The following is a 13,736-nucleotide window of genomic DNA, read 5'->3' on the forward strand; positions in this document are numbered from 1 at the left end:
CAACCTAAAAATAATGATAAAAATTCTTAATAAAATGTGAGTTAACTTAAAGTTTACATTCAGGTTTCTTTTTCATGAAATATTTCTTTTAATTAAAAAATATGCAGATTCTAATAATTAAAACAGATAACTCCTTATGGTTTCAAATTTGCAGTTTGACTCCACATCAATTATTCACCAGTATGCATAGAAGGCCTGCAGGAACATGATAGGTCAATCTTACTACCTGCACCCAAATGAAAACCAGTAAGCTCAAAGTAACAAGTATGTTGGACATATGTTGGACTACATATTAATTTTTAAATGACTTCCAGGCTGATGAATCATGTTTATACAGTTATGTGAAAAAGGACTCTAGGCAGTCCTCTGAAAAACTAAGTACAATCTTACTGCTTCTCTAGTAATTAAGGGTAAGTAGCAGCCAGGTGCTGCTAATCAAATGCACTTGATAAACTGATCATTAGCAAGTGTCAGCACCTTTATAGCAGAAGTTCGGGCAATTAGATTCAAGTGTGTCTGCTCCAGCACACTTGCACTATTAACACAATGCAAGTGTGCTGCACAGTGTTAACACAGTCATTATCTGGACTGGACTGAAAATTTTACCTCAAGTTTAGTACAATTCTCAGAAATACTGCAAAAAAAAACCCTCAGACGCTACAGGCCTCAGTTAGCATGTTAAATGTTAAAATTCATAAAATTACAATTAGAAAAAGACTGAACAAGCATGAGTTTTTTGGAATGATAGACAGAAAAAAGCTTAATTTCTTCATATCTCACACCAACTGTCAAGCATGGCGCTGGAGGGGTGATGATTTCAGCTTGCTTTGCAGCCACAGGACCTGGGCACCTTGCAGTCATTAAGTTGGCATGAACTCTTCTGTATACTAAAGTATTATATAGTTAAATGTGAGACCATACTGTATTATTGTAGGGTCTTTACCTTACAATGTTAAGTGCTTTGAGGCAACTGCTGTTGTGATCTGGTGCTATACAAACAGCACTGAATTGAACTGAAATGTTAAAGCTAACATTTGACTGTTGCTAAAACCCAAATTGGCCGAAACTGAGTTATGTAACACCACAATGATCAAAGTGTCAAAGTCCTGACCTCAACCCTGTTGAAGTGCTGTGGTAGGACCTTAGCTCTCGTCAGAAGTCATTTTCATGTGGGAAAAGGTCAAGAGAGACTGATAAAATCACACAGAAAATAATGACTTCAGGCTAATGCTGCTAAATATGGTTCTACATGCTACTGAATCCTGGGATGTACTTTTGTACATGTAGTTTTTCACTTCACAGAGTCCCATGAAATGCTTCTTTAACGTGACATGTTCATTTAAATTATTAATTATTAATTTCTGGCTTTCTTTCACAGTGTGTCTTTTGTCCTATCTGTCATTCCCCAAACAGCATGGTTTTGCCGTCTTCCTGTTAAAAGGGAGTTTTTCTTTCCCATTGTTGCCAATCACTTGCTCATAGGAGGTCATCGGGTTTTGGAGGTTTTCTCTATTATTGTAGGGTCCTTACCTCACAGTGTAAAGCGCCTTGAACCGACTGCTGTTGTTGGCACTATATAAATAAAATTAAATTGAACTGATTTAATTTATTTAACTTAAGTCACATCAATGTCAGAAGATTAATTGACAGGCACTGAGCTATATTTCTCTTGATTAACCAATTTGGTTTTATCCTTTTGTCATACATAAGCAATATGTCCAGCCTGAATAGAAGAACAACCAAAAAACAAAAAAAACAACTATCTGGCTAACAAAGAAGCCAGACTTCTTTGCTAAGCTTTAGACACAAAGACAGCCAACATATAACCACCAAAACTATTAACAATTTCATTGTGTCAAAATTGGTGGAATTCTGGATTTTTAAATGACATTTCATTAAGGCTAAATATTCATAACTATGACAATAAATAACTCCTCCAAATCTCCTAATTCACACAGCTGGTATACTGATAACAGTACTACCATTTCCATTTCCCTTGAGGAAGGCATCTCTTGCAACATCTATTCTCTGAGCTCCATGGATTAAGTATTTCTACACATAACACACACACTTCTGCTGGTCTGTTGCAATACTGTATGTTGCAGGTCCATGGGTACCAACAGTGAATTTAACACACTCGAGCGAGGAAATACACAACACCTAACCACTAGACAATAAAGGGAATGAAGAAATAAAAGGTCCGATTCATCAAAATCACCAAAGACTCTACCACCCAGTAAATTAAACAATATTTCATAATCACTCTGACAATGAGACAAGAGACAGCAATTTGGGCTGAGAGCTTCTTCGCAGTGGAGGAGGACACACAAATACACACACACATACGCACATAATTATCAGAGCGGACATGCTCTAGAGGCCCCAGACACTCCCCTCGTACCTGCCCAATCAACTGTCCAACAACAGACACCCACCCAGCCTTCATTTATCTTGTCTGTGAGCGTATGTGTGTGTATCAAGCTAATTACCACCATGAACCATCCCACACAGAGACCTAACCCAGACATTGTGGCGCTGTCCAGGGACATGGGAGGTGGGTAATTAGCCTTCCATTATTACAACACACACACACACAAACACACACAGAAACAGACACACACTGAACATTGAGTAGAGAGGTAGTAGGAGTGTTGGGAGGTTGTGTTTTAGGACTTGTTTTGGTTCTAAGGACACTGTAGGAGGTCATAGTTGACAATCTGTAAACTGGTGAACAGCTGGGCTCTGGAATGGAGTTTCAGTTATAAGACTTGCCCATTCAACCCACCCAAGATCACGCTGAAAGAAGAAATATTGCACATTTTTTGAAAAGCTGATATTCAGTGTGTTATCTATTCTTGTATATTTTTTATTACATCCTTTTAAAATGAATTTCTCTTCAAAACTGGGCAAAAACGTTATTGCAAAATTAAGTTTTAAAACGGTTACATCAAATATAAAGATTCCAAAATGTTTTTAACTATTAGATTCTCCATTTAGATTACAAATATTTCACACTGTGAGGACGGTAACCTCAGCGAGTCTCCACACTAAAATCTTTTCTAGTCATTTAAAGGCAAAAGAAAGAAAAAAAAAAGAAAGATGTATAAGTCAATATACTATTAAATCAGCAGTGTGCATACTCCATAATTTTCTCCTTGTCACATACTGTTAGTTTTGGATTGGTTGCAGCAATAATTGTGTTTATACTATAATTGTCATAATTGTGTCCAATTACATGGTTATTGTTCTTCTGTCTGAATGGAGAGTAGATAGAGAAGGATGCAGAAAATGAGACATTAGTCATCGGCAACAGCCAACAACAACACGTACAGAACTCTGCTCTCCAAGAAAAATCCACTTTGCCAAAGCTAACGCCACCTGGGGGCCATGCACGGAGCACAGGGAAAAGGTGCAGGTGGGCTGAAGGTGTAAAAACTCTCATAATTCCAAGCTGGCCCAAAAAGCACTCCATTCCAGCACTGGTCCAGCTGTTGTCTGGGGGTGTATAATTGTGTCAAAACCTTCTATTCCCCTCCAAGAGTGCCCCTCTAAAGCAGTTAGACATCCCCCTCCCCCAAATGGTCCTGGGCATCATCATTTTCCAGCAACCATCCATCTTCGGCCTGCAATTAATTCTCTTCATTTCCAAGCACAGGCCATAAATCCTGGCACACTTAATTAATTTCACGGCCAACGCGGGGCTCCCGTAAAGCGGGGATTGTTCTCGCAAAAGCCCATATTAATTATGCTATTTTACAGCCATCTCATTGAAGGCTGTGTTTCATCTTTCATAATTACATTTTCAACAACAACAGGGGCAACAAAAGGAGTCTAATTATGGATTTGGCGGCACACTCCCTTGTAATAAGTCAATGTTAGCATCAAGCTCACATCGTGGTGCTAAGGCGCTACGACGTATGGCGTAGAGTAGGCCTGCAGAATTACTGCGAGCCTCCATGTTTTATTATGGCTAGAGTAACAATGATTTTAGCTGAGAGGACGATCATAACATTGAGCATATTGAAAGTATTTGGAGGCCTGCTGGCGCAAATCGTGTTGATGAAGTTAGAGGAGATTATTGTCATATTGAGGCTCTGCTGATCATTACTCTTGCTCTCTGCAGTGGAGCTCGTCAGCTGCTCTCCTGATGTTCAAAAAGGGGTCTAAAAGGGGCTTATGGGCCACAGAGAAATGCCACATACCGGTCAAATTAAAAGGCTAAAAATACACTGCCAGCGCCATTTGTTCATAAGATTGTGTTTGCTTATTTAAATGGTGTGACACCAGAAAAAAGATCAACAGTGTGATTTTCATCCGCAGGCCTAACCTCACGGTCCCTGCTGTTGCACCTTTCCTCTGGTCTGTGCTACAGGTCACCACCCAGTCGGGATGGGTGATGGCGCTTGTGTTAACAGCCACCTACACACTTCGTTCAGCCTTCCACCCACACGCTGCTGGAGCTGAGCAGTAATAATATACTCGAACACATTCCCTTAACACAGGACCTGCCATAAGTATGCCATGATGCATGGGCTGTCACGGCTGCCTGGTTGGTGGTGAAGTTAAAACTGCACTTGTTAAGTCAAGATGATAGGGCATCACCTCTGACAGGCTTTTATTCTTCACCATTAAGCGGCTGAAACTACTTATCAGTTTATCCTTTAGTTAAACAATAAAAAACTGCTAATATTATAATCATTTATAAAATCACAATCATTCAATTTCAGCTTCTCCTACATCACGATTTAGCTTTTGGATTACTGGTCAGACAAAACTAGCAATGTGAAGCCACTACATTAAAGAACAGGCTCATAATCTATCATGTTTGTATTAAATCTTTAGTTAAGTAGCACTGACGCAGGTTTTTAACTTAAGTAAGGACAGACTGGGGAAGAAAAAAAAGTTTTTTTTCAGTATTTTCACATTTTAGAGACAGAAATATTTAAGCTGAAAGTAAACAGAATTTTTTCATGAATAAAAATAATCATTTATTTCAGGCCAACGTGACACCCAATTCTTATTAAACACATACAGAATAGTAACAAATGTACAGTGAACATACATCAAAAATATAACTAAACATGCAGTGCATCTTGTTCACTCCACTCTTTTTCTAGAAATGAAAAAAGGATACAAAAAGTCACACAGATCATTGTTTAGAGTTTGAGAACCCCACCGTGTGTCTGTGCACTTATCAAAAGAAAGACAAAAACACTGAATTTGTGATAGGGACGCTGGTAATAAAGGCTGCCTGGCTGACCTGAGGGTGCAGCTATGTCACCTCTGATCAGTGGTGTTACAGTCCACTGCCAGATAGTCCTTTCACTTCCTATTTGGCTCCTCACACTGTGTGCAAAGGCAAGAGCCATAAGTCCTTTGACAGCGACCTTGAGTGTGTGTGTGTGCTCATCCATGTGCAACAATTACCAGCATCGTTGCCTGTGTGTTTGTGTGTCTGTCTATGTGTGTGCGTGATATCCCCCTCACCCCCTTTCTTTTCCAAGGCCATTGGTGATCAGTGGAGGTTAAAAGTTACAAATCACCCCACCCCCCCCCTTCTCTTCACTCCACCCCACCTCCTCCTCCTTCTCTAGTCTTCTCCACCTGTCCTCATGCTCACCCAGAAAGGGCCTCTTGGGGCCTGAGGTCTCATTCATATTTGGAACCAGGGCTCCTGTTGAGGGTCTGCAGCGGATGAGAGGCAGTGGAGGGCAATTACTCCTCTGCTTTAATTGGCATTATCATTTTAGCAGGCTGACAGAGATGGATCACCCAGCAGGACGCAGCGAGGCAAGGGAGAGGGTGTTGGCCTGGTGGACATGATAGGAGAGAGGATAAGAGGAGAAAATAGTGTAGGTGGAGAACAAGAGCAGAAAATGAAGGGTAGAAGCAAGGAAATAAATCTGATGCCAACGCCAGCTGAACTACTTGAACAAATCACCCCCATTACACTAGAAAGCTCTGTAAAGGAATTGTGTGGGCCAGTAGCTCTCTGTGTCTGTGTGAGGATGAGCTAGTCTTCGTAAATGTGTGGCTGATTTTTATGCCCGTGTGTGTAGGGTGAAAGAGCATGGGAGGGGGGAGGAGGTGTATTAGTGTAACCCAGCGTGAAGCCTGGCGCAGGCCTAACGAGCAGCATTGCTGTGGCTTCATAACTCAGCTCCTGTAAAGCTGTCAGTAGAATTAAGAGGCACCCATTATAGGTGCCCATATGAGTGCCTCAATGCAAAATACCAGTCTTCTCCCTGCGGAGCCAGCGGCGGCATATAATTTTAGATACTTAGTGAATCATCTTCAAAGACAGAGTCGAGCTTTATCTGCTCCGTTGTTACAGATTCTGCATTAAGCACACATTATTATGCAGTTTCATTTGAGCTTTTCCTCGTCTTTGTTGTTTTTTTCTTTCATAACAGATTCGCAGGTCTGCCATCTCAGAATATCCCAAGATCCCAACAATCCCCAGAGGCTGAACCAGACAACATGCCACAGAAACACAGTGATGGATCGATGAAAAATTATTATGAAGCTGTCCAACCTGAATTATTGTTCTGTCTGTTGATAATCCCTTATGTGTCTCTTCTGGCATCCAACAAAATCTGTCAGTCTGACTGAAAAAAACAAAAACAAGGGACGGTTCATGGGAGATGATGAAGTGAGTGGAACGGAGGATGTGGGCCCCTCACTTCCCGCCTCTTTTAGGGAAGGAATATACTTGAAGGGAACGATGCTGCTCGCTCACTCTCACTCTCTTTCTCTCTCTCTACCCTGATATGAAAAATGAAAACTATAAGGGAGAAAATAATAAAAATAGCAGTATGAGTGGACAGGCCAGAGCAGTCCATTACTCACAGCTACTTTGGGCTGCGTGGTAAAAATGTGCTGCTCACTGCAAAAGCATGCATCACCGCCGGCCCAAAACAAATGGGCTGTCTCCAACGTATTTACCTCCAATTGTTCAAGCATTTGTAGGGAGAGCTACGGCCTGTCCAGACAACTCAGGCCTGTCCGACTGCAGGACAACAGAGTGGGTTATTGGGAGATATGATGAGAGTGCCATGCAAGAAATGTATATAAAAGATCAGAATCTGGGAGAATCCTAAAATATTTCGTTTTAACAAAACGATCTATCCATCCATCCATTCGCTTCCGCTTATCCTTTTCAGGGTCGCGGGGGGCGCTGGAGCCTATCCCAGCTGTCATAGGGCGAGAGGCGGGGTACACCCTGGACAGGTCGCCAGTCTGTCGCAGGGCTAACACACAGGGACAGACAACCATTCACACTCACATTCACTCGCACATTCACACCTAATGGCAATTTGGATTATCCAATTAACCTATCCCCACAAGCTGCATGTCTTTGGACGGTGGGAGGAAGCCGGAGTACCCGGAGAGAACCCACGCAAACACGGGGAGAACATGCAAACTCCACACAGAAAGACCCCGGCCTGATGTTGGAATTGAACTCAGGACCTTCTTGCTGTGCGGCAACAGTGCTAACCACCGTGCCACCGTGCTGCAAAACGATCTAATGATACTTAAACTAAATAAACTTGTTAGTCTTTTTTGCTGAGCTCTTCCATTACTACTTGTAAGTCATTTATTTCAGCCAAAATATCAGATGTTTGCTTCTGCTAGGTTTATTGCTAGTGTAAGTAGATTCCTGGTTATCAAAATCTTGTGATCGAAATGAGGGAAGTAAATGATGCAAATGCGATCGTTGCTGGAAAAAGCTTGGGCCTTATCCAGATCTACAAGTGGTTATTAACTCTTCCAACTAAAACATGTAAAACAGTAAATGTGTCCTTCAGTCACTGGGAATTAGGGGAAGAGAATGACAGTGAACATGTTTTGAAATCTGTCAACATGATGATATTACTTCCTATATACATTTGTCTAAACAGCAAGATTATTGACCTGGAAAGACAAGCAGATCCTTCTCAGAGTTGTTGTTATTTTGTCTTTTTATCATTGCAGAGGAGTATTAGTCTCATGGCTACAGATCTGTTTGTTTTCTCTCTGAAGCCACTGATGATTTTGGAAAGTGAGACGAGAAAAAGGAGGGGAGGGGGCATAAACAGAGCAAAGGAGACAGAAGGGACGAGGGAGTAGGATTCACATAAACTACAAATTCAACCCCCGACCCCCACCCCCCTACACTATTGACTGAAGTTTGAGTGTCCCTGGGAGGCTTTGACTGGAGCCAGTCAATGGTGGATAATAATTTCATTTGGCCGGTTGTTTTAGACACTTATCTTTCTATTCTTGATCATTTTGGATTTAAAGGGGCAATCAGAACAACACAGGACCCCCGCAGAGCTTGGGGCTGGGATCTGAGCCAGCTTCAGCGTGCAGCTTTACAGCTCGGCATTTCCCATATCCTGGTGTGATACAGCTGTGCTTAATGACAGAGCCCCACTTTTAAACAGCTCTCCCGATTAAGATGGCTCTCCACGTCGCTACTGTTTATCTCCAGTGCAGTCGTTAGCTGGGATGGGCCCGCTAATGATGAGTAGTTTACAATATGGCACTCTGGCATAATCGGCCTCCTGTCATCGTTCCATGACAGAAAGGATCCTAGCAAGCTCAAGCCTATAGCTTTTTTACAGAAGGCAGCAGATTTAGAGAGCGTCACAGTGATAAACAGGAATGAGTAAACCTATTTTCACTTCATGATGATCTGTCCTTAAGTATGTCAAGGCACTGCCTGATGATAAGTAAGTCAAATAATGTGCTGGAAGGCAACCCGGCAGTCACTGAAAAACCCCTTTACTGTTTCTAACCCATTCCAGGGAAATCTGAGATTGAGATGTATGTAACAGCTGAATTATTATTACCACACAACATCAGCTCTAACTGCTGTTGGTTTGATGTGTGGGTGTGTGTTTTGCGAAACAAGGTAAAACTTCCAAAATGTAATAAAACTAATAAAGCTAAAACGAGTCATGAAAGGGGAACTGGAGAGCACGGAGGTACAGAGAGAAAAAGTGAAAAGTAGAAGAGAGGGGGAGAGGCAGAGGAAGAGAGAGAGAGAGAGCTGGTTATTTAATTTATATGGGGAGTGGGAGAGAGTGGCAGTGATACATGGGTTTGTTAGTCAATTGATAAAGGAGAGGAAATTTCTAAAAAACATTCATCACCAAGAGATATGGCCACCATACATCACCTATTTGCAAACAACAAGGACTAATATTTATCCCTGTGAGGGACAGAATGACCCTCACACACACACACACACACACGCATACACACACGCATACACACCATATCGTCATGACCTAATTAAGCCTAAAGAATAGACGTTAATTGGAAAAAGAAAACTGTACTCTACAAAACAACAAAAACATCTTATCCCTTTATTGCAAACATGAACGCCTTTATGCTGTTGTTGTGTGGTTTTTTGCTTCTTTTTTTTTTTCAGATATACAATGCCCCACGTACGAGCTTTTAGCTGTGCAGCAGTCGTAGTAATGGGGTGTTTGGCAGAAGAGGGCCAGATAAGGAAAGTGAAGAAGAATCTGGTGGGCCTACATGGTTAGTTGGATGTACTTAGTATAGCCTATATGTCAGGAAAAGACAGTACAGAGTACCTCTGCACATGCATCATGCATATAAGCTAAAAACAGTACACCCTTGTGCTGTAACACACATACATACACGCATACTTTCTCCCTGTAATGTATTAGATGCTGAATCCTTCTGATACATCGCTGCAGGCGGAATCTTTCATCTTTCCCTCTTTCCTCATTCAGTCGACTTCGTGTGCGGAGACTTTTAAATTGTCAAGGCTGAAATTTAATTATTGAATCCCTCGTGATCGATCATTAGTTAAAACACTCGATCTACAAACCCTGCAAGCCCCCCCCCCCCCCCATACACCCACTCTTCATCACTACCCCTCCAAACCACCCATTAAGATCAAGACAGCACTTTACAGATAGGGGGAGGGGAGGAACACTTTTCATTCACAAAAAACAATAAACACATTTTCAATTCCACACAAGCAGTTTCCATTTAATTCAAAAAAAACAAACAAACAAATAAATAAATGTGTAAATAAACATTGCTGCTGTGTGGGATGAGTGTTGGGTGTAAGTGTGGGCGTGTGTATGTGTGTGTGTGTTAGCGATGTATTGGGGGCGTCTTTGTTGCAACTCATAGTCCAGATGGATGACTTGTACAGGGGAGTGTATTTATTTTGCGGTGAGGGGACATCAGGAGATTTGTTATTCCCTGGCGTTGCCGAGTTTTTCACATTGCTCCACATCCCGGGGACCATATTTCATCCCCACACCCACAATCCCCAAACAGATTTATTTACAGGCTCTCTTCCTGTACATATACACCCCCCCCCCCCCCCCCCCAACACATGCATACTTACTGCTACACACACACACATACTCTTGCATATATGCTACAAACACCAAACCTACTCAAGCACTGGAAACCACAAACACACCTTATCTGATATCAAATGTATGAGCACACACGATACACTTTTTCTTTTTTTTTCTTCTTTTGTTTTGTTTTTTTATTGTTTACAGCAGTATTCTTACTGTGAGCTTTGAATCAGGCTGTTTAACAATATTGCCATTTTACCATTCAGCATAGGTCCACAGTCTCTTCATGATGGGGGTGTAATTGCTCCCATATATTCAACAAAGTGAGGGATCTTTCTCCACCTGAGGAAGAGACAGAATAAGCAACCAGATAAGATGCATCTTGGGAAGATTAGTTATAAATACAAAAGAATTATTATAATAAATATGCCTAATAAACTAGGCCAGAAACTAGCTTAGTAAATGCATCGACTTCATAAGAGGTTCTCTAAAGTAAAGTTTAGCATTGTAGCAACCAGCTTGTGCGTCTAATTCTAATGTGGCAGCGTAGTGCTCATTATTAATTATGCCTATTAAAGTGAATCTCCACCAGCACAGCCAGACTTAAGTACCAGAGTAAAGGTTCACTGGCTTTGTAGGGGAATCCCAATGCTCAAAATCAGTGGGAATTCTGCACCTTTACAACTCTAGAGGCCAGTATCTGCTGCTACTGATTTACATCTGGAGTCTCAAAATGCAGGTAAAAACCCATACTGTAAATTAGCAGCAACTTTTTTTTTTCCATCCTTGCCTTTGGTCGTCTAAAAACAAGTAGCCATTGGGGCTGGGGGCTGACAGCTTCCCTTAAAAAGAAAAAGAGAAAACGATACAGAGAAAAAGGGAGAAAGCAATGACAATGAAAGATTAAGAGAAATGAAGAGGTAAGAAACAAAGAGCACAAGCAGAGAATATAAGGCTCAAACGGAAACCATTCCTCACCCCCCCTGCAAAAGGGAACCCAATGCTTCTGTCTCTTAATAAAGGGGGTTTGTTGGGGTGGAGGGGGGCGGATATGGTGAAATGCCAGGCACTCTGCGTACAAATGAATAACCTGGGGATATGTGAAAGCCAGAGTGTGTGTGTGTGTGTGTGTGTGTGTGTGTGTGTGTGTGTGTGTGTGTGTGTGTGTGTGTGTGTGTGTGTGTGTGTGTCAGTGCAGGAAGGTGGAGGATGTTAGGGGTTCCTCGGCCCTGGGTCTCTCCCTATCTCTGTGAGTAATGATTCAGACTGCCAGTGTGATGGTGTAGTCCCATCTATAACCACTTCCACACAACGACACATATAAAACAAACACACATACACACGCATGCATGCATGCACGCACGCACGCACGCACACAAAAAAGAACATTAGTCAGACAGGAAACGGGGCAGGTGGATGGACACAGCAGCAGGCTGGGTCCATCCATTCAGTCCTGAAACAGACATGCTGTAAACACACAGAGAGAGTTTTAGGTGAAAGCAGACACTGACCCACCGGCAGCCGCGCTGACAGCTTCGCTAGGCTAACGCGTGAACATTATATTATTTTTTTACATATACACTACATGCACACACAGTTTGTTTCTTTCACTGCTCAGCCAACACATCCTGATAAGAACCTAAGAACAGCTGAGCTGATTAGGAACTATCTACATGGATGTAACTGTACTTTAACGCAAAAATAAAAGTGCAGTGCTGAGAGCCTAAATATTATCCTTTAATATCTGGTCAGCACAAAAAAAAAGTTAGACGTCACTGTAGAGATCCTTTCCTAACATGTCTCCACTCTAAGTGATTATGGAGAACAGCCACAGTCATTTTTTTTTAACCTAATCATATATTCTGAAGTACAGCTTAATGTAAGTCCAGCTCTCTTCTTGCTTCCCCAGACAGTCTTTTCTTGCTGAGAGTCAAAGGAAGCATACAGCATAGGGGAAGTTTGCTTTGTTTAATTCAGACAACCGAAGCCTGAACTCGTTTTGACAGAGAGGCAGGTGTAAGATATGAATGGCAAAATGCACATTTTATCATTCCTATCTAAAATCGAATGCATTAAGACTGTATCTCCCATCTTAGCCAGGAGAGAAACATATAATGTTTCAGTTTACATAAAGCATAATCTTATTTAGAAGCTGCTGAATATGAAAATAAAGACAAGAAATATATGCTTTTTTAGCATCCGACTAGATAAAGATGTTAGTGTGGGCTGTCTTTCTGCAAACAGTTCAGCCAGTAAATAAAACAACCATTACATTACGTGATGGAAGCGAACGTGGCTGTCCTGCGGGTTTAGAGTAGGTGGGGTGTGGTCCAGTGGTCAGGGAAATGGCCGGATGACCTGAAGTGTGCTGAGTCATGTCCCAGGTGAGGGATAGAGCTGCCTCCACTGGGCTCCAGGACATGCACTTAACCTGCAGTAATTACTGGAAACAACACTGAGAACATGGCAACATGGAAGTCGTGGAAGTGGCTCTAAGATTTCAAATTACTCTGAGCCTCCTGAGGAATGCTGCGGGGAGACCTAGCAGGACTGTAATGTGGATACTTGAGCTGGTTTTCTTAACATGCCTGGGCTATATCAGACAAGAGTTCATGACTCTCAAACAAAGAACAATAAGGAGCTTTTTTCAATTCTCATTTTTATGCATAAAATCTCTAAATCAAAGCCATTTATAACATTGTGACTTCCATTAGCAGTGAACACAACTGTATGAATAGTGGCCTTGAAAACTAAACAGACAAAAACGATCAATGCTGATTGGAACTGCAGTAAAAAGGAGGAGGAGACGACTGAATCAGTAAACAAAAAGTAAAACAGATATGGATGGGGATACAGGAGAGTAGAAGAAGTAGGTAAAAGAAATAAGAGCAGAACGAGTGGGGGGAAAGAGGAAAAGTGGAAGAGAGACAGAAAGAGAGAAGGACCCTGTGAATGAGACCCAAATGGCTGCTAAAAATCATTAATCTTGTGAGGATCTGTGTCAGCGAACGGCGGCGACACAAAGAGCACTCGGAGCAGCAAGGAGAGCAGCTCAGTGACCCGAGCCCAATTGGCTGAGAAAGGCCCACCAGGCTTTAATAGACTTTTGCTGATCCAACACTTGTTTGCTGGGAGCCACAAAGAGGCGATTGCAGGGGCTGACGGGGGCTTGCAGGCCCGGGGGCTCCCCTTCTGGTCCATGATAAATGACCCAGGGTGGGCAGGGCCAGGGCCAGAGGAGAGGGGTGAGAGAGCTGAGAGGTAAGGAGGTCACCCGGCCAGGGAGGGTGGACAGAGAAGGAGAGAAGAAGACTAAAAGGGTATACGAAGGAGTATAAAGTATAGATGTTTGATAAGAGCAGCGTCTTTCGACAATGTGACTGAACATTACTACAAACA

General features: G+C 42.1%; 1 long non-coding RNA gene across 1 annotated transcript in view; it reads right to left on the reverse strand.

The window, feature by feature from the left end:
• Positions 1–10,417: 10,417 nt before the first annotated feature.
• Positions 10,418–13,736, reverse strand: part of LOC146684852 (uncharacterized) — a 47,924-nt gene continuing 44,605 nt past the window's right edge. The window contains exon 4 of the long non-coding RNA XR_014917135.1: positions 10,418–10,679. This is a non-coding gene — a long non-coding RNA (uncharacterized LOC146684852). The remainder of the gene's footprint in view (positions 10,680–13,736) is intronic.

Source organism: Copadichromis virginalis, linkage group LG20, assembly GCF_057382275.1.
Source record: "Copadichromis virginalis isolate Kocher_CV1m ecotype Utaka linkage group LG20, C_Virginalis_male_GT1.1, whole genome shotgun sequence".
Taxonomy (NCBI): Eukaryota; Metazoa; Chordata; class Actinopteri; order Cichliformes; family Cichlidae; genus Copadichromis; species Copadichromis virginalis.